Genomic DNA, 26,177 nt, shown 5'->3' on the forward strand with positions numbered 1-26,177 from the left:
GAAGCATTAGGTAGAAGGAAAATGTAAATGATTTCACAGCTTTATGCACCAACAATTCTACACTGGAAAAGTGGGAGAGACAGGAAAAAATAATGAATCTATATAATCCAGAATACCACCCCTTCCCATTAGCTGCTCATGATAGGAACTAGTTCAGTTAATCAGCAAGATTAAAAAATCAAAAAATATTTGAGCATTTTCTTGTCCTTTGTGAAAAGAAATTAAACCTGAGCAATTTGCAATAGGTAGCATTTCAATTGTTCCCTTAGAAATAAACAGTTGATGGTACTTTCATAAAACTGCCTTTTGCCATATCTATTATTCCTTTGAAATCTGATCACCAAAATTAAGCAGCATATTTTTAGGGATAGTCTTTTAGCAGAGAATAAGAAAGGTGGAAATAAGTCTGTTTGTGATGCATCATAAAACACCAGAAGACAGTGGTCAACATAAACTCCTCATGTCTTCTCTTTCTTTTGTTCCTTTTTCCTTCCTGAAGGGTCTATTATATGTCCCCTCACGCAACTGGAATAAAATAGCTGTTGGCTGATTGTTAACTAATTTACTTCTGTCTCCACTTATAGAATTTTGCTGACTCTTGATAGAAAAGATGCATATTAAGCAATCTATTGAAATGCAAGTCATGGTCTGGTCATTGCATGTAAGGCATGGCATAACGTTAGTGTATTATTCAAAAGAAAGTGACAGGCAATTGATTTTTTAAAGAATGCAATCATGGGTGTATGCTAAAATAAAGTTCTAAAAAATGGTAGTGGTGGCCTAGACTAGTGTGTGGTTTGAAAGGAGGAATCTCTGGCTGCTATTCAGATAGCAACATCTGAGGAAACAGCCAAAGGAGAAAAACAACTTAAGGAAGAGAGAGAAAATCTCTTTTTCTGGGGACATTTACAAGCTGACCTGACTCAACTCAGCCTGGAATGATGTAGATAGAGTTGGTGTGTGGGGAATGCGTCTCAGGTAGGTTGCGATAATGATCATTTCAGCCCTAAGGGAAGCTGGCCAGGAATGGGGCCCACAGAGAACCAAGGCTGATCATTTGTGTCCACCAGGGCCTCTTGTATTTACCCCTATGTGCCATAAAGATATCACTTCTGTCCTGGCACAGTGGCTCACGCCTGTAATCCCACCAGTTTGGGAGGCTGAGGCTGTTGGATCACAAGGTCAAGACATCAAGACCATCCTGGCCAACATGGTGAAACTCCTCTCTACTAAAAATACAAAAATTAGCTGTGTGCGCCTGAAGTCCCAGCTACTTGGGAGGCTGAGGCAGGAGAATCGCTGGAACCTGGGAGGTGAAGTTTGCAGTGAGCCAGTATCGCGCCACTGCACTCCAGCCTGGTGACAGAGTGAGACTCTATCTCAAAAAAAGAAGAAGAAAAAAAGATATCACTTCTGTCAACTCCGTGATGTGAAACATGTTGAGAGGCTTGTATGTAGAGAAATTTTGACAGAGGCTGACCTAGATTATTATTCAGCAAGGATTAAGGATAAACAAATCCTCCTGCACTCCTTCTCATGAAGATAAACTATAGTACAATAATTGCAATTAATTTTTTATTTAGCTTTAGAATTTGATTTTGTTTTTAGGTTAAAATATGGGCATCAGTAATATCTTCAGGGAGTGGGAACCCAAGGGTTTTAGTCTAGCATTAGAGGACTCAACACCAAGTAGCTCTAGCATCTAATTTAATGTGTTTCTTGGTTATTCAACTCTCATAACTGGGGTTCTACCTTATTCCCCTCTGCCTGACATCCTGTCTTGATATTTTGCTTTATACCCCAGAACCCCTGGAACTGAGGCCCTTCTCTTGTTCTTGCAAGTTTTTCCTCCATAGGAATGAACTTCTCTGCTCCTGAAATCAAGCCCAGGGCATTCCAGGAAGAAAAAAAACCCAGCATTTGTAGAGATGCTGAGACAAGAACAAACATGGCGTGTGCCGGGATCTTGCAAGTGGCTCAGCATGACTTAGGTGAAATGAAAGTTCTGAGAAGAGTAAGCAGTCAAACTAGAAAGGTAGGCAGCAAACATCATAAAGGCCCGACCTGTCATTTAAGGATGACATAAAGACCTCATGCCCTCATCTTGCTGAGGACATATTGTGGATACATAGATATTATGTATAGCATATGTAAACATATTATACATTTTAACATACTTTATTATAAAACAATGTACTTTATTATAAAATACTGCATACTTACTATAAAACACTTGGAAAATGTGGAGAAAGTTTAAGAAAACTATAAATATCACCTACCATCCCATTAGCAAGACAGTATCATTGATAATATGTTGGTGGATTTCTTTCCAAATTTATTTTATGCACATGACATATCGTTATTTAACTTATGTAGAGTGGTCTGCTTCTATCAGTTAACAGTATCTCTTGTACTTTTCCCATGTTGCTAAAATTCTTCCAAAACATAATTTTGATAATCATATGACATTTCATCTTAAGTAGTGCAATTTATTTAGACATTCCCTTAGTGTTGGCAACAGGTTGTTTTTAATATTTTTCTTCTTTTGAGTAACAGTGCAATAAGTGTTCCTGTACATAATACTTATATTCTTCACTGATTATTTCCTTGGATGGTTTCCTTGCAGTAGAATGTCTGGGTCAAAAAGCAAAAAACCTCAAAGTTTTCTTTCTAAGAATTTTAGAATTATATTCCATAAAGGTTATGTCTACTTTTATTTATATCAGAGTATCTCATTATACTCTTCTCAACATTTAAAATAAAATTTTTTAAAAACTGCAAATTTGACAAGCAAATAATATCTAATTTTTATTATTGACAAATAATAATTATATATATTTATGAGGTACAATGTGATGTTTTGATATATATATACATTGTAGAAAGATTAAATCAAGCTAATTAACATATTCATCACTTATCTTTTGTGTGTATGTGGTAAGAACATTTAAAATCTTATCTTTTAGCAATTTTGAAATATGCAGTATGTTATTATTAACTATGGCCACCATGCTGTAGAATAGATATCTAAAACTTATTCCTTCTGTTTGACCGAAACTTTGTACCCTTTGACCAATGTCTAAACTTTCTCCATTCACCCCCAACCTCCAGTATTGGTAAGCCATCTTTTTTTATTATAGTTTAATTTATTTTAATATTCTAAGAACAAAGTTGTACATAGGGTTAAGGCTTTGTGCAATATGTGAGAACAATGTGAAGAAGAATGGCTTTTATTCTATGATGAGACTCCTTGGAAAGATCCAATTTCGAAACCTGCAACTCTATCATGGCAAAAACAACTTACTGGAAACTAAATATTCACTCTAAACAGCATCAAATAGGCAGATGAGATATTTTTCAATGGGATTTCCTTTGTTATGTGAAAACAGCCTTATTTAACTTTACACATAGGTGAAATAAAATTTTCATCTATTTATTTATCTTAAAATATTTTCAACTTTTATTTTAGATTCATTGGGTACATGTGCAGGTTTGTGTGATGCTGAGGTTGGGGTGCAAATAATCCCCTCACCCAAGTACTAGGCATAGTACCCAACAGTTCATTTTTCAACTCCTAGCTCCCTTCCTCCCTGCAGCAATCCCCAGAGTCTCTATTGTTGCCATCTTTTTCTTCATGAGTACCCAATATTTAGGTCCCACCTATAAGTAAGAACATGCGGTACGGTACCCAGTCTTCTGTGTTAATTTGCTTAGGATAATGGCCTCTTGCTGCATCCATGCTGCTGCAAAGGACACAACTTTGTTCTTTTTTATGGCTGCATAGTATTCCACAGTGTATGTGACCACATTTTCTTTATCTAATCCAAGTTAGATAAACCAAGTTGAGGTAACCCAACATTCTACATTCTACTTCTATGAGTTCAACTTTTTTAGATTCCACATATAAATGTAATCATGCAGTATTTATCTTTCTGTGCCTGGCTTATTTCACTTAGCAAAATGTCCTCCAAGTTCATCCATGTTTTTATGCAGAATTTTCTTCTTTTTTTTGGAGACAGAGTTTCGCTCTTGTTACCCAGGCTGGAGTGCAATGGCACGATCTTGGCTCACCGCAACCTCCGCCTCCTGGGTTCAAGCAATTCTCCTGCCTCAGCCTCCTGAGTAGCTGAGATTACAGGCACACACCACCATGCCCAGCTAATTTTTTGTATTTTTAGTAGAGACGGGGTTTCACCTTGTTGACCAGGATGGTCTCGATCTCTCGACCTCGTGATCCACCCGCCTCGGCCTCCCAAAGTGCTGGGATTACAGGCTTGAGCCACCGCGCCCGGCCCGAATTTCCTTCTTTTTAAAGCCAGAATAGTATTCCACTGGGTAGATATACCACATTTTATTTATTCATTCATTTGCTGATGGACACTTAGGTTGATTCTATATCTTGGCTATTGTGAATAATGCTGCAAAGAACATAGGGGAATAGATACCTCTTTGACATAATGATTTCAATCCCTATACCCAGAGTAGATTGCTGTATCATATGGTAATTCTATTTTTAATTTTCTGAGGAACTTCTATATTGTTTTTCATATGGTTATACTAATTTATACTCTCACCAACAGTGTACTAGGGTTCTTATTTATCTACAGCCTTATCAACACTTATCTTTCATTTTTTTAATAGTCATTTTAGCAGCTTTGAAGTGATAGCTCATTGTGATTTTAATTTGCATCTCCCTGATGATTAGTGATGTTGAGCATTTTTTAATGAACCTGTTGGTCATTTGTATGTCTTCTTTTGAGAAATGCCTGTTCAGGTGTTTTTCCCATTTTCAAATTGGGTTATTTGTCTTCTAGCTATTGAGTTGTTTGAGTTACTTATATATTTTGGATATTAGCCCCTTATCAGATGTATAGTTTGTAAATATTTTCTCCCATTCTGTGGGCTGTCTTTTCACTCTGTTGTTTCTTTTGCTATGCAGAAACTTTTTAGTTTGGTGCAATCCCATTTGTCTATTTTTGCTTTTGTTGCCTGTATGTTGAAGTCCTACGCAAGAAATTATAGCTCAAACCAATATCATGAAGGTTTCCCTCTATGTTTTCTCCCAGTACGTTTACAGTTTCAGGTCTTACATTTAAGTCTTTAATCTATTTTGAATTGGTTTTTGTATATGGTGTGAGATAAGGGTCCATTTTTATTCTTTGGTATGTGGATATCCAGTTTTCCAAATCCCATTTACTGAAGAGGCTGTTGTTTCCCCATTGTGCGTTCTTAGCACTTTGTCAAAAATCAGTTGACCATATATGCATGTGTTTATTTCTGGGCTTTCTATCCTGTTCCTTTGGCTTACATATCTGTTTTTATGCCATTACCATGCTATTTTGATTAGTATAGTTTTGTAATATATTTTGAAATTAGGTAAAGTGATGCCTTCGGATTTATTCTTTTTGCTCAAGGTGGCTTTGGATTTTAGGAGTCCTTTGAAGTTCCATACAAATTTTTGGATTGTTTATACAGGATATCATCCCATTTATTTGTCTCATCTTCAATTTCTTTCATCAATGTTCTATTGTTTTTAGTGTACAGGTCTTTTGCCTCACTGAATAAATTTACTCCTAGGTATTTTATCCTATTTAAAAAATTGTAGATAGGATTGTTTTCCTATTTTTTTTTCTTGAATATTTCCTTGTTTGTGTATAAAAACATTACTGATTTTTGTGTGTTGATTTTACATCTTGCAATTTGCAGAATTCATCAGTTGTAACAGTTTTTTTTTTTCATGGAGTCTTCTATATATCAGATTATGTCATCAGCAAATAGATAATTTCACTTTTTTTCTTCCTAATTTGGATATTCTTTATTTTTTTTCTTGCCTTATTGATCTGGCTAGGACTTCCAGTACTATGTTGAATAGACCGGGCATCCTTGCCTTGTTCCTGATCTTAGAACAGCTTTTGTTTTTTCACCATTGAGTATGATGTTAGCTGTGGGTTTTTCATATATGGCCTTTACAGTATTGAGGTACATTCCTTCTACATATAACTTACCATTAAAGGATATTGAATGTTGTCAAATGCTTTTTTCTTTTTTTTAATTGAGATGGAGTCTCACCCTGTCACCCAGGCTGGAGTGCAATAGTGCGATCTTGGTTCACTGCAACCTCCACCTACTGGGTTCAAGCAATTCTCCAACTTCAGCCTCCCAAGTAGCTAGGATTACAGATGCATGCCACCACACCTGGCTAGTTTTTTTATTCTTAGTAGAGTTGGGGTTTTGCCATGTTGGTCTCAAACTCCTGACTTCAAATGATCCACTTGCCTTGGCATTCCAAATTGCTGGGATTACAGGTGTTAGCCACTGTGCCTAGCCTGTCAAATGCTTTTCTGCATTTATTGAAATGATCTAATGAAAAGATAATATTTATTCTGTTAATATAGTATATCACATTTATTGATTTTCATATGCAAACCATACTTGCATCCCAGGGATAAATCCCACTTTATCACGGTGAATAATCCTTTTAATGGGGAGTTTTCTATTACTTTATTGAAGATTTTTGGATCTATGTTCATGAGGGATATTGTTCTGTAATTTTCTTTACTTGTAGCATCCTTATCTGGTTTTTGCTATCAGGATAATGATGGCTTCATAAAATACATTTGGAAGCATTTCCTCCTCTTCAATTTTTTGGAAGAGTTTAAGAACAATTAGTATCAATTCTTCTTTAAATGTCTGGTAGAATTCAGCTGTGAAGCCGTCCAGTTCTGGACTTAATTTTTTTCTTTTTAGAAACAGGGTCTTGTTATGTTGCTCAGGCTGGTGTTAAACTCTCGGGCTTGTGCAATCCTCCTGCATCAGCCTCTGAGTACTTGGGATTACAAGTGTGCACCTCTAAACCTGGCTTGGGTTTTTTTTTTTTTTTTAAATAGAATGGTATCTTTTTATTTAAATATATTTCATAGCTAGTGAGATGAACATCATTTTAAATGGCTGTTTGTATTTTTTTTTTTTTTTTGAGACAGTCTTGCTCTGTCATCCAGGATGGAATGTAGTGGCATGATCTTGGCCCACTGCAACCTCCATCTCCCAGGTTGAAGCAATTCTCTGCCTCAGCTTCCCAAGCATCTGGGATTACAGGTGCCCACCACCATGCCCAGCTAATTTTTGTATTTTTAGTAGAGATGGCATTTCACCATCTTGGCCAGGCTGGTCTTGAACTCCTGAATTTGTGATCCACCCGTCTTGGCCTCCCAAAGTGCTGGGATTACAGGTGTGAGCCACCATGCCCAGCCGTATTTTTTTCTTTAAATCATTTGTTAATGAACTTTCCTGATTTCCTTATTACAATTTTAGTGTTTGACTATTAATAAAAGTGCTCAAGTGGCCATTTTTATGTGTGGGCTTAAGTTGGGTATACTTAAATAGATGATTTAAAAAGCACTCTGTTAAAACTTAAGAAGTTCATGGAAGTTACTAAATTTCTTTGCTCATACTCTACTCACCAAGTCAAAGTTAAACTAAAAGTGGACAGATAGGCTGTGAGATAATGCTACTCATTAACCTGGATGGAATTGTCTAAGTATGTTATTATTATAGTTACTCTTTTCACAAGAGTTAAAACAATCAAGTGTATTTTGTTTAAAAGATCTTATCTTCCATCTTCTTTGGGGCTGTGGGCTGCTGGTAGAAATAAGTATATAGAAATAATGGTAGTCATGAAAGGTCTTTTTTAAGACCAGGTGAAAACATTCCAATAAAAATCTGAAGGCATGATTTGCCATAAAGAACTTCAATGCAAATAATCTAAACTTAACCAACCACATTCACAACAGAGAAGATATAAACAATATGAATTTGGAAAGACCTTTAGATAGCAGCTAGAATGTAGGATTACAAAAGAATTTTCTTCCCCAAATTGAGCTGAATGTACCAAATGAAGTGAAAAGAGCAAAGAATATACAATCAATGTTGAAATCATGTGAAGTTTTCCATTTCATTCCACAAATTTAAAAAGCTATCATCAGCTATAACACAAATTTTATCCAGCTAAAAGAGCTACAAGGAATAGGTGCTTGACTTCCTCTCAGGCGAGAAATGCAGAGGAGCAATCAATATGGAGGGAAAATGTCACTGAGGTTTTGGTATGAAGATTGGAGATTTAGGTGACAAACACAAACGAAATGCAGAAAACTATCTTCAAGCCTCTCCCTCCTTAGATAAATAGATCATAAGTCTCATTTTGAACAATTGACAGAATTTACTTCTTTTTCCATTTGGCCAGGAGGAAAGTGAAAGTTTGTTTGTTTGTTTGTTTAAAGCATCAAATGAAATTCTGCATGGAGGGAAGGACACTAGACCACATCACACTAAAAGTTGAAATACCTAACACTTTCACACTAAGTATACCAGCTCAATGGTTTACTCTGAAACAGGAATACTTTGAAAATCAAGAGTCTCATTGCTCCAACTGTTTGTCTACTGGGAGACTCTTTTTCCCCTAACTCCATAGAATGCCCTTTTGATTCAGAGTTCATTACAAAGAATGATGACAAAGCTTCATTAACTCATCTGCAACAAGCCCTAACCCTCTCTTCTTATCCCTTCCTGCTCTCCACAGGCAGGTGAGGGATCGAGCAAAAACAGCCCCCTTCACATCTGCCCTTCAACATATGTCCTTAGGGGAGAATCCGAATATTATCCTGATAAGCTTCTTGGATTCTAGGAGAATTTGCCTTACACTATCTTGGGGGCAAATAGTCCAGGGTGGGATTGCTTTGCCAAAGATGAATAGGCAAAACAAGTTGAATGCCGGACCCATGCAGAAATTTGTTACTCTCCCCGCTACAGGCCCCCAAAAAGGAAAATTTAAAAAATGTGCAGAACTGGTAAATAATCCAAGCTTACCCTAGAAAGAGAAGAAATGCTTATCCTTCACACAGTTGAGAGATTAAGGGGAAAATGAGATAACAAAACTAAAGAACAAGGCCCCCAAAGAGCTGGAAATGCTGAGGAAAGAAACTGAGGAGAAAACAATATAGTCCCAGAACAAAGAAATACGTCAGGAGTAAAAAGGCACAGAACAAACATGGAAAACTAAGTCAAAGACATATTCAGTGACAGGAGGAAGCATTACCACAATGATTACTTCAATTTGCACATCAGAGAGTTTAGGGAATACATAGAAAATAATCAATATCAAGAAGAATACTAGTGAAGCTGCTGAAGACAAAGAAAATTCCTACAAGTATCCCGGAAGAGAGGATCAAGCCACTTGCACAGGGAAAAGGAATTCATTAGGTGGGCTCAAAACTTCTGCACAAGAACATTCACCTAAAACAGTGAAGCACCGTCTAAACATTTTGAGTGAAAAGGACATGCCTGAAAAGTTCTATGCTCAGTGTCATTCACTGGTACAAGCAACAACAGGCAGCCTCACAGAGGCCAGGATTCTAGATGCAGACTATTTCTGAAAAGTCTAACTGTTGCCCGAATGCTCCTCAAAGTGGTCATCTGGATTTCCACTGTATCATTTCCACTTTCCCACCTGCTTGTCAACACTTAGTATTCCAAGATTTTAAAATTGTTTCAAACCTCATGGACACAAAATGCTATCTCCTCACTGTTTTAGTTAGCATTTTTCTGAGGTGAAGCTCCAAATGGCCCTCCAAAATGGTAGTACCAACTTTCACTGCCATGAGCAGTATCTTAGTTTTTGCTCCATATCATTGCCCTCTCTGATATTTGGTGGAATGAAGGTGGTCACCACATGGTCTAAGGTATTCTGCAAATTTTCCATCACCTTTCTTAACCATTTGTGTAAGTACTGCTGGACTCCCTGTATAAATACATTCATGAATGTTTCCCCCATTGCAAACATGGACTGGATCTTACCATACACACCACGATGTCCCTCATTTATTCAATGATATATTGTGAAAGGCTCCACAATCTCCTTCCCTCTTCCCGCTCACCATCAATACACTCTGTGAAGGAGTTGTGTTGAAAATAATCTTCTCTTCCTGTATCATATTATTTAACTAAAACTCTGTCAAGGTTTACTGGAGTACCAAGTGATACATGAATTCTCTTCCCTTTGGTCTGGTGGATCCTCTAGTGGGTCTTTCTTTTGTACTATGTCACTGCTTGAGAAGAGAAGTGAACTTCACCGGCACTCTGGCTGTGGTTTCACACACACAAAGTGAACAGTGATAAATAAACTGTTAATTTGGACAAACTGATTAATTTCCAGTTAGCTACAGAATCATAGAATATAATTCTCTTATATATCTCAGTAATATTTTATCACTCAAACATGGTAAAACTGGTAAATCCCTGTGAGATAAGTCAGTTACACCCTAGGCAGATAATGCTTCACAGTCACCCTCCAGTTCTATTACCGTGGAAAGTCAATCACAGTTTCCCTACTTCATCGTTGTAGTTTGGTTTTGTCTGCATTTCTGTCAAAAACACACATTCTCCTGTTGAGGATGTCAGTGATAACTCAGCAAGAAAAACTTCAGAAATAAGTGTTTAGAATGGTGTCTGGTACATAATCGGTGTAGAACATGCCTTCTTGAATACATGAAAACTAACTTCTATTTTCTAACTAAATTTTCTATTAAATCCATCCTTGTATCTTATGCTGTATTTGAATTACGATTTTCAATGGTGAAATGGAGGTCATTTGTAGCCAATCCATATGGCAATTCCCGTTACTGGGTCTACTTGAAGTTGTTTCATTTTTCTAGATCTATCTTGCAAAGGCATGTGGGGTGGTGCAGATGAGATGCAGTATTACATATCATATAAAGAAGTAGGATGTGAATCACTTCTCTTCACACCCTCCCCTGAGCAGCCACCTCACATTTTCCCATACATTATTCCTTCAGGATCATGTTTTTCTCCTGATTACAAAACAAACTTAGGTGCACATCACTCAGACCCAGGAGTCATTTATGTGTGGTTTGGAAAGAAATAAGGGCAGGCAGCTGGAATGCTAATTACAATCTTGGACGTTGCTTCTTTCATCCAGATTCAAATTTTTGTTCACATTCCAGTTAAACAAAGTGAATCCAATGCATATCTTTACCTCTGTTTCCCTTTGAAAGATTATCAAAATGACAAAATAGGAATTTATCATGGCACAAACTCACCAGTATAAAGGGAGTCAAAGAGGAGACAACAAGGGATGGAAGAGTCTCCACATTTTTAGAAGGTGAGGAGTAGAAGGACCAGTGGAAGAAATGACTTAGTAGAGTGGAGAAAGCGAAAATCCAGGTCTACTGATGCAGAGAGTAATGAGAAGAGGGTTGATTCATTCTACAGAACCCTAGAAAGTTCAGGAATTGGATGTATCAGGTGAACTTCAGATGCAGAGAACTGAAGATTGCCTGAAACTCTGTATCAAGAACATTTCCACATCTATTCTATTCTTTCACCCAGTGAAGTGACTATACTTCTGTTACCCTACGAAAGAATGGAGGTTTATTTTTTTGAGAAAATTGAAAGAGGGAGAGAGGTTCTGGCACAGGAACTGCAGGCATAACGGAGAGTACAGGTGAGCACTATGGCACTCTGTTCTCTGGCATCCAACCTTATAACCCTCACTTTTCCCAACCATCCCTTCAGCCCTCCTAACCCCCAATACACTTTCCCCCCACCAGAACATTGCATGATTCTCCCCTGGAGAAACTACTTTAGGAGAAAAAAAATTATAGAGAGTGACATTTAGGGGCATCTCAATTAAATAAATAGGCCTTAGTGAATCACATCACAGCAAAGTCCGCCATTCAACAAACACTGATCATGCCTCACTCTTAAAAATAAACTGTCAGCCGGGCGCGGTGGCTCAAGCCTGTAATCCCAGCACTTTGGGAAGCCGAGGCGGGTGGATCACGAGGTCAAGAGATCGAGACCATCCTGGTCAACATGGTGAAACCCTGTCTCTACTAAAAATACTAAAAATTAGCTGGGCATGGTGGCGCATGCCTGTAATCCCAGCTACTCAGGAGGCTGAGGCAGGAGAATTGCCTGAACCCAGGAGGCGGAGGTTGCGGTGAGCCGAGATCGCGCCATTGCACTCCAGCCTGGGCAACAAGAGCGAAACTCCGTATCAAAATAAATAAATAAATAAATAAAAATAAACTGTCAAATATCACTAAACTTTTGAGAAACACACCCACAATGAAAGCCACACAAATAATTTAAAAAATCAAAGCAAATAATCTGAAAAAAGAGAACTCAGCGAAAATAAATAACACAAGCAGCAGAAAACAGGTGAGTAATATTCTGGGAGAAAAAAGAGAATACACAGTACCCACCAAATAAGAACAATCACAAACAAGCAAGAGCTCTTGAAAATTAAAAAGATAAGAGTAGCCAATACAAGTATTAGAAGATGAGGTTGAGAAACAGTCCCAGAAGTAGCATTAAAAAGCCAGCAGGTGAAAAACAGAGAGGAAAGATAAGACAACTAGAAGATTGTGCTAGAATCTGTAAAACAGGAATTCTAGAAAGACAGAGTAGAGACAGGGAATTATAAACTACTGGAAAAAAACAGAAGTCTATGAATCCATACCAAGGAAAGGGAGATAATAGATGGATGGAAGGGTAGATGGATATATGGATAAATAGCTGGATAGATGGATGGATATATGGATAAATAGATTGAATGGATAGATGAAGAGATGGATGGATGGATGGATGGACAGATATTGGATGGAAGGGTGAATGCATTGGTAAATGAAAGCGTGGCTGGGAAGAAAAGGGAGGGCTCTTTCTTTCAGTAGAATGCTGAAGGCTTACTGGTAAATGTGAAGGAAGTGGAGGAATTAAACTGTCATTTGCAACCATCATAGTAAAGATTGGTTCAGGCAAGAATCATTAATGGATTTTGGTTCAGGGAAAATTTTCAATAATTAAGAGGATAATAGCACGGTCTCAAAATGTCTTTCCACAGATTGTTTATTACAGGGGGAAAAACAACTATACATGGAGAAATTGAATAGCACCTTGAACAGGTGACCAAAATTAACATCACCAGTGAGGGGTAAATAGACAGTAGGTGTCTCTAAATGTGATGTCCTAAAAAAGGACACATCATTGAGGTGGTATTCTGACCAGAAAAATACATAACCAGAATCATCAGGAAATAAAAATGAAGCGCATTCTATTTAAAATAAAAGTGAGAGGGGCTTTATTCTTTTTAAAAAATGTGTCATGAAAGAAAAAGATAGATGTGGAAATTTCCACACTAAAGTAGGCTAAAGAGACATGACAACTAAAAGCAGTTTCTGATACTAGACTAGATTCTGTTCCAGAGAGAAATACATACATGAAAAACATTTTTGGATCAACTGACAAAATTGGAATATGGATGATAGATTAGATAGAACACTTGGCCCAAAAAATATCTTTAGTGTATATATATGTAGACTTTCTCTCTCTCTCTCTCTCTCTATCTCTTAAAATATCTTTAATGTATACATAGGTAGACTTTCTCTCTCTCTATCTCTCTCTCTCGTTTGTGTGTGTGTGTGTGTGTGTGTGTGTGTGTGCACGTATGTGTGCAAAGCAAATAGAATAGAAAAGAGAATGAGTGGAGATTACATGAGTGTTTCATGTAATATTCTTATAGTTCTTCTGTAATTTTGAAGTAATTCACAAATAAAAAAGTTTTTTAAAGAATTGCCTCCCACTTACTTTTCTTAGGAAGTTTAAAAAATTGCCTCCCACTTACTTTTTCTTAGGAAGTTACTAGAGAACGGGCTCCAACAAAATGGTAGAGTAAACTAATTATAAAAAAGTGAAGAATCCAGGAACGAGGGGAACCAATACTGGAGAAAGGGAGAGCAACAGGTTGATAGTAAAGGCAAGGTTGACGCTAGGTAGGAGGCCCAAAAGAGCAACTGGTCCCACCTGGAGTGGGAGGATAGAAGGGTTCCCAGAGAGATGTATCCCCCAAAATTATATCTATAGGTTATCTATCTGATGTGTCTGTTGAACTGAGTTTTACAGTTCTTTAAAGAATTTGGGGGCCGGGCGCGGTGGCACACGCCTATAATCCCAGCACATTGGGAGGCCAAGGCGGGTGGATCACGAGGTCAAGAGATCGAGACCATCCTGGTCAACATGGTGAAACCCCGTCTCTACTAAAAATACAAAAAAATCAGCTGGGCATGGTGGCACGTGCCTGTAATCCCAGCTACTCAGGAGGCTGAGGCAGGAGAATTGCCTGAACCCGGGCGGGGGGTGGGGCGGAGGTTGCGGTGAGCCGAGATCACGCCATTGCACTCCAGCCTGGGTAACAAGAGCGAAACTCCACCTCAAAAAAAAAAAAAAAAAAAGAATTTGGGAAGAATTGGTGGTAGTAAGAAACAAATGAGCAAAAAGGAGGTAATTATTAATTTGAAAAAAATTAACTTGTACAAAAAAAGAAATATTCATACAATGTACTATGTGGCTTGCTCAGGGCCAGGCACAGTGACTCATGCCTGTAATCCCAGTGCTTTGGGAGGCTGAGGTGGGAGGATCGTTTGAGCCCAGAGGTCAAGTTTGCAGCAAGCCATGGTCGTACCACTGCACTCCAGCCTAGGCAAGAGAGCAAGACCCTGTCTCTAAAATAATAATAGTAATAAAAACACAGAACATTCATTTAGCAAAAATTTTTTATAAAACTATATTGGGAGGCCCAGAAAAATGGCTCATAATCTGTAATCCCAGCACTTTGGGAGGCCGAGGCAGAAGGATTGCTTGAGTTCAGGAATTCAAGACCAGCCTAGGCAACATAGTGGGACCACATCTTTACCACACACACACACACACACACACACACACACGCCAGGCATCGTGGGGTGCACCTGTGGTCCCAGCTACTCAGGAGGCTGAGGCGGGAGAATCATCTAAGACGGAATTTGCAGCTGCAGTGAGCCATGATTGTGCCACTGCACTCCAGCCTGCGTGGCAGTGAAAGACCCTGTCTCAGACACACGCATACACACACACACACACACACACACACACACACACACACTATATTGAGAGAAAGAGAGGAATAAAGGAAAGGAAAGAAAGTGGGGGTGGAAAGTAAGCATATTTAATTAACAGCTTTCGTAGCTTCAGGTTGGGAGATGCCTAAGTCTATTAAAAAGGCAATATAGGCAGGGTGCGATGGCTCATGCCTGTAATCCCAGCACTTTGGGAGGCCGAGGTGGGTGGATCACCTAAGGTCAGGAGTTTGAGATCAGCCTGACCAACATAGCGAAACCCTGTCTCTATTAAAAACACAAAAATTAGCTGGGCGTGGTGGCACACACCTGTAATCCCAGCTACTCAGGAGGCTGAGGCAGGAGAATTGCTTGAATCCAGGAGGCAGAGGTTGCAGAAGCAGAACTCAGGGTTGATGGTTTGGGGGAAACTTAGTTTCTTATGCCAGTTTTTAATAACTGTGTGTGTGATGTGGTGTGTGTGGTTGTGTGTGGGTGTATGTGTGCTGGTTCTGAGAGGGAGAGGAAAAGGCAGGGATTGGGACTTGAATAACTGAGGAATTTGCAGAACTAAAGGAGGCTGTACTCATGACATGTGTTGCAATGTGCTTCTGCTTATGAATATTGTTATGACCCCAGTGGAGTGTGATGTCTAAAACTAAGAAGAGAAACACATGGAAAGGTGTTCTCATCAAAGAGAGGTTGCTGCCTATAGTTTTGGATACAGGACAGGATGGACAGTACAAGGAAGATCTTTGTTTGATTTGAACAAATGAAGTGCTCAACCTCCTCATTTTCACCTGCAGCACAGCTGTAACATAGCAAGCCGCAGAGGAGTGTGGACATGTCATTCGGGCTTCCAGCTGAGATTTCCCTGGGGACTTGGGAAAGCCAAGGAGAAGAGTGTGGGTGGTACACAATGTCTCCGTCTGGTTGGTGGAAATTTCAAGGCTAAACAGAAATATGCTGAATTTTCTTTGGCAATTAAAAAACGTGTAAGAATACCAGTGATTTCCTAATCCAGTTTTGCAAGTACAAACAATGACTGTGTATTATAAAAAGGGCTATTCAGATTTAGATTTCTTCATAGTTCCAATAAGGCAAAGATCAAATTTTAATGTAAAAAAAAAAAAAAAAAAAAAAAACCAGACAAACTGACAATGAGTGAGAATGTTCTAAATATTTTAGAAACAGTTTAACTGCTTTTTAGTTTATGCTATTTCAGACTGTAATTCTTGCAAATGTAAAGTCAATACACAAAATGGAGTTAAAGTAGTATAATAGTTATAAATGTTTTTATGCTCCCATGTTAATCTAAAATAAAGTCTATGCTTTTTTGAAAGCTGATGATGTCCATGTATTGACTGGGAATGCTTCTTAGTTATAATGTTAAATATTCCATCAAAACAAAAATTTTAAAGTCCATCATCTGGATGTTTTCAAACATCTAGATACGCAGTGCCATGCAGACAAAACACCCACATGGCATAATCCAAAACACACAGACAGTTCATAGAACCTGGCAGGTTGTGGCCAAATATTTGGGATGATACGCCTAGATGTGCACTGTACTTATTTCAGGCCTCAGGAAATGGGCTTTATTGAAATATGCCATAAGCTGGCTTGTCTTTTTGCTGAGATGGGTTATAATTTTGATTCTCTGCCTTCATAATTATATGCATAAGTTTGAAAGTTTTATTTAGCACATCATTGAAAAAAACCAAAAACCTTTATACCCTTGGGTTTCCTTCCAAATTGGGTTCAGGAATTTGTTAAACTTATTTTAATAGTCAACTTTGTCTCTAGCAGACACCTGTTAGCTAAATTTTTAACATAATAGAAACCAGCCAACCAGTGTGATCTAGTTGCCATTTTTTAAAAACTGAGGACAATGCAAGAATGAGTATCCAGTACAAGAATGTGCAGACTTTATAACCACAGCATTCCCTGGAGAGATCACAGAGTAAGCCGAAAAGCGCAGCTTCCCCACCCACTCCATACCAGAGAAACTTTCCCCTAAACTCACCTATTACCCCCATTTTTAAAAAATGTGTATAAATTTAAAGGGTACAAGTGCAGCTTTGTTACATGGATATATTGCCTAGTAGTGAAGTGTAACCATCACCCTAATGGTGTACATTGTACCTTTTAGGTAATTTCTCAACCTTCACCCCGAACACGCAGTATTTTACCTTCTGTTTCTGAGTTGTTTCACTTAAGATAGTGGCCTCCAGTTCCGTCCATGTTGTTGCAAAAGACATGATTTCATTCTTTTTCATAGCTGAATAGTATAAGGAGGAAGAATTTAACCAAATGAGTAAAAAAAAAGAAACATTCCCCTTATCAATAACTCCTAAAGTTATTAATATATATATTTACATACACATATATGGATCATACATATATTTGTTCAACCAACAACAAAAAACCTAGCTCTCCTAGTTCTAACACACAGGTGAATAAAGACCAAATGCAAACCACCCTATATGGTTAAAGAAGAAACTAAAACTAAAGAAACAACAATACTTCCCAATTTTTTGTGTTTCTGTGGTCTTTAGTGAAAGAGATAATTCTTCCTGGTGCATGGCTACTAACTATATTTTCACACGTGGCCCTGTGGGAAGCTTACACATTTTTCCATAACAACACAGGATTCTTTTTACAACACTTCCCAATGTTTTGTTGCCCATCAAAGAATAGAATCATAATGTTGAGAAAGCAGGAAAGGACACCGCAGAGTACATTCAGTTCAACCCTTTATTTTATCCCCAAAGGCATTAAGAGGTGTTAAGTAACTGATTCATTGTCCAGAGCCAATGAGAGGCAGAACCCAGGCATCCTGTGGCCCAGTGAGGTGCTCCCCGCTGCTGTCCAGACATCTCACTATTCCTCCTTGGTAGGAGGGACTAAGTGTCAACTTGCAGCTCCTTCCTCTCCACCTGCCTCTTCACTGTGTCTTTCCCTCAGATGTGCTCTTCCCTGTCTCTCATCTCTTCCTCTTCACCGCTTAAATGAATACTGCCTTTTTTTTTTTTTTTTTTTGAGATGGAGTTTCACTCTTGTTGCCCAGGCTGGAGTGCAGTGACACAATCTTGGTTCACCACAACCTCCACCTCCTGGGTTCAAGCGATTCTCCTGCCTCAGCCTCCTGAATAGCTGGGATTATAGGCATGCGCCACCACCCCCAGCTAATTTTGTAGTTTTAGTGGAGACAGGGTTTCTCCATGTTGGTCAGGCTGATCCTGAACTCCCAACCTCAGGTGACCCGCCTGCCTTGGCCTCCCAAAGTGTTGGGATTACAGGCGTGAGCCACTGCACCCAGCCAAATCCTGCCATTTCTAATCTGAAAAAATTTAAATCTCTGCTGACACAACATCCATACACAACTTGCTAATGTGCTTTAGAAAACATCAAGGCAAAATGGTGCAATGAAAATAATACTTAATTTGGATTTAGGAAACCTAGTTTGCAATCCTGAGTTTTTCTTTTAATTTTCTATAACTTTGGGCAACTCTCTTGCAGCTCTAGGATCAGCTTGCTGATCTATAAAATTAGAGGATTGGTCTGGGTGATCCTTAAAGCCCCTCTATTTCTATAGTTGTATAGTTATTCTGCTTTTAAACAAATTTAACTGTGAAAACAAACTCCCCCATATGTTTCTTTATCTTCATAATTCCTTGCCCACTGGAACAAATCTATAACCTTCATGGTGTGTCTCAGTCTTAGCTTCCTTTTTCCACCCATCGAAATGGGAATTATCTTTATGTAGTTCTCTTTATGTGTTGCTTACCACAGCACCATGCAGACTTAATGGCTTAATAAGGGCTTTTCAATCTGGTGATGACAACAATTATGAAATATAGTGCACGTGTAGACATTCTAATGCCTGACATTTAAAAATCTTTACAGAACCCTCTTTATTTCATTTATTTAGTTAGATTTTGTTTTACTCTTCTTTCAAACACCAATGTTAAAGCATTGATTCTGGGAGAAAAAAATTAATTAAAGCTTTTTAGGGTCAATTCCTAACCAAAGTGTTAGTTACTTAAGTTTAAGGGAAACCCAAAGGAAGCATCTTTCTTTCCTTGACCCTAATATCCAGGTTTAACTTAGTCCATTCAGAAAAAATATTGAAATTCAAGTGGATCAAAGAAGAGCTTAAATAGAGACTAAAATTTTATCCCTTGGGAAGATTGTAGTATTTCTTCTGTTTTAAAGTGTATTTAAAAGAAAAAAATTTAGGAAATAAAAGGAGATAACTTGTTTGTAAATAAGATTTACTTAGATTTATGGTCTCTGGGATTTGCCATAACATGTTCAACTAAAAAGGGAATTCCATACTATTCAAGAGGGTGCAGTGTGCCTTATGTCTAAAATGAAAGTTAAGAGCCCAATAGCCAATGAGTCACCATTCCAAATGATAAACAAAGGACAAAAATAAAATGACAGAGAAGAGAGAAAAAGCAGAATTACTGGAAGCATTATTGGATACCCAGGAGCATTAGCTCTTCTTATAGAATTGGATTTGCCTTTTGAAGAAATCCCAGCTATCAGTCACCCTAACAGCTAGCCTGGCTCGGCAGCTGCCATCGGTTTGTTGGTGATTACATCTTTTTTTTTTTTTTTGCTGATTTGATTGCAGTCTGTGTGAGAGACTGATTTATTTGTACTGTTCTTCCTTGGAAAACTAATTCTCATTTTGAACTTTCTCCTGCTTTGTACTGGTGCTACAAAACTTGGGGGTGGCTTTAAATATGCCACAGCAGAGACTCTTGCTTTAATTGGCATGCCTCTTCGAGGGAGCAACACAAGACATGATGAGGGCTCTAGAGCTCCCTTACCAATTGCCAAGTGAAATTGAAAACAATTAACACTATCTGATCTTCCATTCTCACAACTCAAGGTGAGTGAGAACAGAAAGTCCATTCATTAGTACAGAGACTGGTGCTTAGATATTTGGGTATCTTGCTTATGAACGAAAGATGAGCTATCACTAAAGAGGCATACACAGAGCTGCATGTCTTTATTTTGCTGCATTCAGAACGACTAACAAACGTCATAACCATAATGCCAGCTATGAATTGACCCCAGTGTTTGAACTTTTTTTTTGGTAATTTAGAAGGACATATGTGTCATTCCTTAAAATGCTTTTCAGTGAAGAATTTCTTTTCAAAGGTTGACCTCTATAATCCATGTGTACCTAGTCATATTTGAAACACATTGTTTTGTTTTTTAAAAAAATCATTTCTGTCAAGTCAGCACTCAGTAAAATAAGGAGCTGATGCTTTCATATGATTCACATTCTGTTTCTCTCCTACCTTCCCTAGCAATTTCTGACCATTTTATTGTTAACTAGCTTTTCCAACCAAGTAAAGAAGACATTTTAAAAGATGAAGCTCATATAAGAATTTGATGTTATCTAAAAGAATCAGGTTTGAGGAAAGCTTCCATCAGAAACCTGATTTACCAGGAATTTAAGAAATACACTTCAACTGGCCATTCTTTTGAAGTCTCCCAATGAGAATTTTTCTGAACTACCTACCAAACGGAGGCAGATGTGGGTTATTAACTACTCAATAGTAGGGATTTTGGAATCTCTGCCTATGGAGCCAAACACCAAAACACTTAGTTTTGTTTCTCTCTAAGGTGACACTGTCACAGAGACAGGGGTAGCCTTCTTAGGAGTTCAGGATGACAAGCCACGCTGGCTTCTCAGACAAGCCACCAACACACATCAGGCTTGGGGAGCAGAAAAGAGGGAAAAGGAGGCAGAACTAGATGGCTTTTGGGTGGCGGGTATCTCAAAGGTCTCACCACCCTAAGTTGGTCTGCCTCTGATGGCTAACATTTTCCCATTCAGGAGATGGTCATGTGAGTTGTATCACCCACAACAATGCAAATATGCCCTGAGAGATTAACACATGAAAATAAGTCATCATCTTTCCATACTGTTCCCTATCATTTTGGTAGTATAATTCTATTTTTAGCATGACCACTGCCTGAGAGCCAATTTAAACAGTGTGTAGGAGAGGTGGTGACGTGAGTGTGGGGTAGGGTGTGTAGAGATAGAGAGAGGGAAGGAAACAGTGCAGGCATCAAGTAGAGAAGATTGCGCAAAGCAAGAGCAACTGATCCAAGAAGATGGAGAGCCTGTGGGTTGAGCACAGTGAGAGCCCCTTGCCTGCTCAGGAGCTGCATGATGGATTCTGAAATAAATTTCATCTTCACACTTGTATTTAGTTCTGCTCCTTGGTCACCTAGAGAGTAGAAAGGAGGGCAGGGCTGTTTGGACCTGGTGATGGTCAGCCCTGGGGAGGAAGAGAATGAAGAACTGGAGGAGGGTTTTGGCCTCCCACGAGGTAGGAGAGTAGAAATTGGGATCAGGAATTTGACCATAGAGGAGGGACTTCTGGTATGAACAGCAGAGTGATTTTGGTGAGCAGGTGGGTAGGTGCAGTGAGTGGAAGTGAGAATCAGAGCAGAAGTCTGGATGTGGGAAGAGGGCAGCAGTAGGAGCTCCATGGCTGCAAAAAGCTAGATGCATCTTTGTTCTTCTCCCTCTCTCTTTGGCATTCTGCGCCCTTTATCTTTTTCCCTTTCATCATTCTGTGTTTTTTCATCTCCTATACTTTCCCTTTTTATCTATCTATCTATTTATCTATCTAATCTACCTATCTCTTATTTATTTTAGAGATAGAGTTTCTCACTCTGTTGCCCAGGCTAGGGCGCAGTGGAGTGATCACATCTCACTGTAGCCTCAAATTCCTGGGCTCAAGGGATCCTCCCACCTCAGTCTCCTGAGTAGCTTGGACTACAGGCACACACCACCACACCTGGCTAATTTTCTAAGTTTTCGTAGAGACAGGGTCTCTCTATGTTGTCCAGGCTGATCTCAAACTCTTAGGCTCAAGTGATCCTCCCTCTTCGGCCTCCAAGGGATTACAGGTATGAGCCACTGCACCTAGCCCTTATTTATTATTAATTTATTTGTTTGTCTTAATTGTGGCAAAAAAACTACCTAACATAAAATTTACTCTCTTAGCCATTTCTAAGCATAATGTTAAGAATATTCATACTGTTGCATGACCATCTAAAACTCTTTTCATCTTGCAAAACTGGAACTCTGCTCCCATTAAACAACTCCCCATTTCTCCCTCATCCAGCCCCTGGAAGCCACCATTCTACTTGCTGTTTCTATGAATGTGACTACACAAGGAACCTCATATAAGTGGATTTCTACAGTATTTGTTCTTTTGTGACAGGCTTATTTCTCAATAACCCTTGAGTGTTCTCAAGGGTTATTGATGGTATAGCATGTGTCAGACGCTCACTCCTTTTTGAGGCTGAATAACATCCCACTGCATGGAGAGACCACATCCTTCTTGTCCATTCATCTGTCAGTGAACAGGTGGGTTGCACCCATTTCTTGACTACCGTGTATGCTATCTGAAACTGAAGTCTATTAAAATTATTTATGTACTAAATAAATCACCAGGAGAAAGGAAAAAGCACAGGATATGGGAATCAGGTTAGCAGTTTGGTATCCAGTACGATGTTGGACAAGTTAATTCATCTCTCTGAGCCTCTGTTGAGGGATTTGGTTTAAATGAACTAGGCAAATGTCCTTCTTCTATCATCTATGATTTCTTGTTTCTCTTTTTTTTTTTTTTTTTTGAGACGGAGTTTTGCTCTTGTTACCCAGGCTGGAGTGCAATGGTGCGATCTCGGCTCACCACAACCTCCGCCTCCTGGGCTCAGGCAATTCTCCTGCCTCAGCCTCCTGAGTAGCTGGGATTACAGGCACACGCCACCATGCCCAGGTGATTTTTTGTATTTTTAGTAGAGACGGGGTTTCACCATGTTGACCAGGATGGTCTCGATCTCTCGTCCTCGTGATCCACCCGCCTCGGCCTCCCAAAGTGCTGGGATTACAGGCTTGAGCCACCGCGCCCGGCGTTTCTCTTCTTATGTTTAAAGCAGGAGGGTTAAACTGTTTTCTCAAATTAAGTAGATGTTTTTCTTTGTATGAGAATATTTTTGACATTTTTCCCTTTGAGTAAGTGGTCATATACGAGAAAAGACCTCTACTTCTGAGCCCCTTTTGAGTAATTTATATATTCAAGCCCCCTTTGAGTCATTTACTTGTACTTTTACATATAATTAATTTAATAAATTTTCTGCAGATAAGCCCTAAGATAGTTTCTTTTAAACTTGAGCCTCAATCAAATGCTTTTAATGTACAACTATTCACTGAGCACTTTTATATGTTCAGAATTGCATTAGTCCCAATGGAGAATTAAAAATAAAACAAGGGTACTAGACAACAAAGAGTAAACTGCTCTTACGAAGCTCAAAGCCTAATCCACTGTGTCTTCAGGTTTGGGGGCATTATTGATTTTTAAAATTTCATTTCATTTTATTCTAACTTATACTCAGATTTTATCTTCATTACTACTTCTAAAATTAACTACTCCTGTGGTATTTCTTTGGGCTTCCTTCCCTATCAGAACAAACCAGTTGCTAATAAGCTAACACTCTTGCATGTGTGGTCAGATACAGAATATTCTGCTCCACCCATTAAGGCATGCCATGAAGAATTAGAAACAAAACTATCAAATTAGTTAAAAAACAGAACAGGTTGAGTCTGTATGCCAGCAGTCTTAAAGAATCAAGACTCTTACTCTAGAAAGGTGAAGGACTGATTGATGAACAACATACTCAAAGTCTGTCAAAGATAGACTTTAACAAAAGGACACCAGGACTAGGGACAATCCCTAGGAACTTGAAAATGAAAGACTTGGCCAATTAAAGAAATGTGCTCCTAAAGTCCCCAGAAGAGGCAGAGCCTGTAAGTATAGTATAAAGTAAGAGTTTGACGAATGAACCTACCAGGTCTGAAAGGTGATTCATACAGATCGAAGAGCCTCCTTGTGTATGATTTGGTAGTTGCTGTTACACACGTCTACCTCAGCTCCACACAGTCGCCCTGGAGCCAGAGGAGCTCATGTTAAAACTGTTGCTATGGGCTGAATTGCATTACCCACCCCCTAAAATGCATATATTGAAGTCCTAACCCCTAGTAGTTCAGAATGTGGCTGTATTGGGAGACAGGGCCTTTAGAGGGGCAATTAAATTAAAATGAGGTCATTATGGCAGCACCTAATCCAGTTTTACTGGTGTCCTTCTATGAACAGGAAATTCGGACACAGAGAGTTACAGAGGGAAGACCATGCAAGGACACAGGAGAAGGCAGACGTCTACAAGCCAAGGAGAGAGACCACAGGAGAAACCAACCCCACTGACACCTTGATCCTGAACTTCCAGCCTCCAAAACTGTGAGACCATCAATTGTTGTTTTAGCCACCCAGCCTGTGGTACTATCTTACAGCAGCCCTCACAAACGAATACAATTGCAATGCACACCTTTATTTCATTTATTTAACAAACACTTATATAGAGCTTACTACGTGTCAGGCACACTTCTAAGCATTTTACAAATATAATTTAATCCTCATAGCAACCCTGTGAGGTAAGGACTACTATTGCTCCCCTTTTACGGATGAGGAAACCACAGCACAAAGAGGTTCAGTATTTGCTGCTGTCTCCTACTTTGCATTAATAAGTGAAGGAGCTGGGATTGGAAGCTGGGTGGTCTGACTCGAGTCCACTGAATCCCACCCTACACATTCACTGTTGCACTGTCTCCTGGGATTTAACTAGGGGTTCCAAGGTACAAGCTAAAACTTGTCTCCATGGTTGTATGTATGTGTGAGTTTTTAAAAACTTAATACCACATGGTCCCTTACTGCCAGGTGGATTGAAATCACATTTCATAATGTTTTTCTAGATGTTTAAGTCTCATATCAAGGGAAACAATCCAGGATTCCTACAAAATATCTGCTGGTCCTTCATGAGAGGACTCTCCAGACCTGGGTGGACAATTCTCATTTCTTACCTAGTAACATTCCACAGAGGGATGAGAAGGTGATATTGTCTCCTGTTAACAACACAGATAACTTCTTCTAGTTATGCGGACCTTGAGGAATGGCACTAGAGGCAGCCTTCTGCAGCCACACAACACGCATGGAGTCCAAGGACTTTTCTTTCTGCATCTTTGTCTGCAAATAGACTGGTAACCAACTCGTGTCCAGAATCTTGATTCCAAAGTGTGAAAACAAAATCTTTCTGCAAAATCAACCAGAGACGCCAAACTTAATTAATAAACATTCTAGAACATGAGTAACCAGGGCCAGGTTCAGAGGGGTGGAACTCACTGCAGGGAAAGAGGGAACTCTTTATCCTTGGCCAAGAAATGCAAGGGCTTTGAAGCTTGGTATTGTCTTAGTAGTATTTTCCACGAGGAGCACCAGAAGCTGGACTGCAATTCAGTGGGGAGAGTTAATTCCTTTCTAATTATTAAATGGAAGGAAAGTACACATGTCCAACCTGCTGAACATGCCTCTTCAACCTTGCCCGCGCAATGCTGCACACCTTCCCACACCCTGCCCTTTAGAGTTTCAGGTTTAAGGCTTTGTTTGCAGTTGTTTTCTGCTCAGAGTCATGTGTATGGGAGCCAGAAACACACCTTTTTCCTTTTTCCCATTGCAGCTGACTCACCTGTAGCTTTTTATGGAGGTGACAGAGAGAGACCAGGGAGGGCATGAGAGGCCAAGATGGTGCCAGTGCAAGTTTGGACTTTAATCAATCAACATTCTTAGTGATTGAGAGATAGAGCTGAGGGAGGGGCTTCTTGTCCTGCATACGCTCAGCAGCCTTTCCACTTTTCTCAAGAGCTGGTCCTGGACCCCACATTACCCAGGGAGCATTTTGATAGAAGGTCAGCAACAGAACCTGCTGCAATCACAGCCAAGGAAGTAAAGCCCAAAGTACACTCAACAAGAAGGGGGCAGTGATGGGCTGCCTTCCCTATGCCATTTCCCCTCATATGCAGTCCAAAGCTCAGCTTCCTTAAAATGATCTATGTGGTTTTCTATCTTGTTCTAATAGGAAGCCTTGCATTTTTTTTTTCCTCCTCTGCATCATCTCGAGTATTTCTAAGCAGGCCCCCGTCCCAAGATTTCCACTGCAGAGAAACACTAAGCAAGCTTGTTGGCAGGGTTCTCTTGTTCTGGGAGCCAGCTCTGCCCCAGGTGTTCTAATGTTGACATGTGCTACAGGGAGCTGACTTAGGACATCTGAGAACAAAAGGAGAAAAACATTATGAAACGTGATTTC

General features: G+C 39.2%; 1 protein-coding gene across 1 annotated transcript in view; it reads right to left on the minus strand.

Annotated features, from left to right (window-relative positions):
* PPARG (peroxisome proliferator activated receptor gamma) overlaps positions 1 to 25,787 on the minus strand; it is a 198,799-nt gene extending 173,012 nt beyond the window's left edge. Inside the window, exons 1-3 of the mRNA XM_074404767.1 lie at positions 24,898 to 25,787; positions 23,832 to 23,928; positions 17,135 to 17,223 (exon numbers count right to left, since the gene is read on the minus strand). The gene's annotated coding sequence lies outside the window, so the exon portion shown is untranslated. The remainder of the gene's footprint in view (positions 1 to 17,134; positions 17,224 to 23,831; positions 23,929 to 24,897) is intronic.
* Positions 25,788 to 26,177: the final 390 nt, after the last annotated feature.

The sequence above is a fragment of the Saimiri boliviensis genome, chromosome 8 (assembly GCF_048565385.1).
Source record: "Saimiri boliviensis isolate mSaiBol1 chromosome 8, mSaiBol1.pri, whole genome shotgun sequence".
Classification (NCBI taxonomy): Eukaryota; Metazoa; Chordata; class Mammalia; order Primates; family Cebidae; genus Saimiri; species Saimiri boliviensis.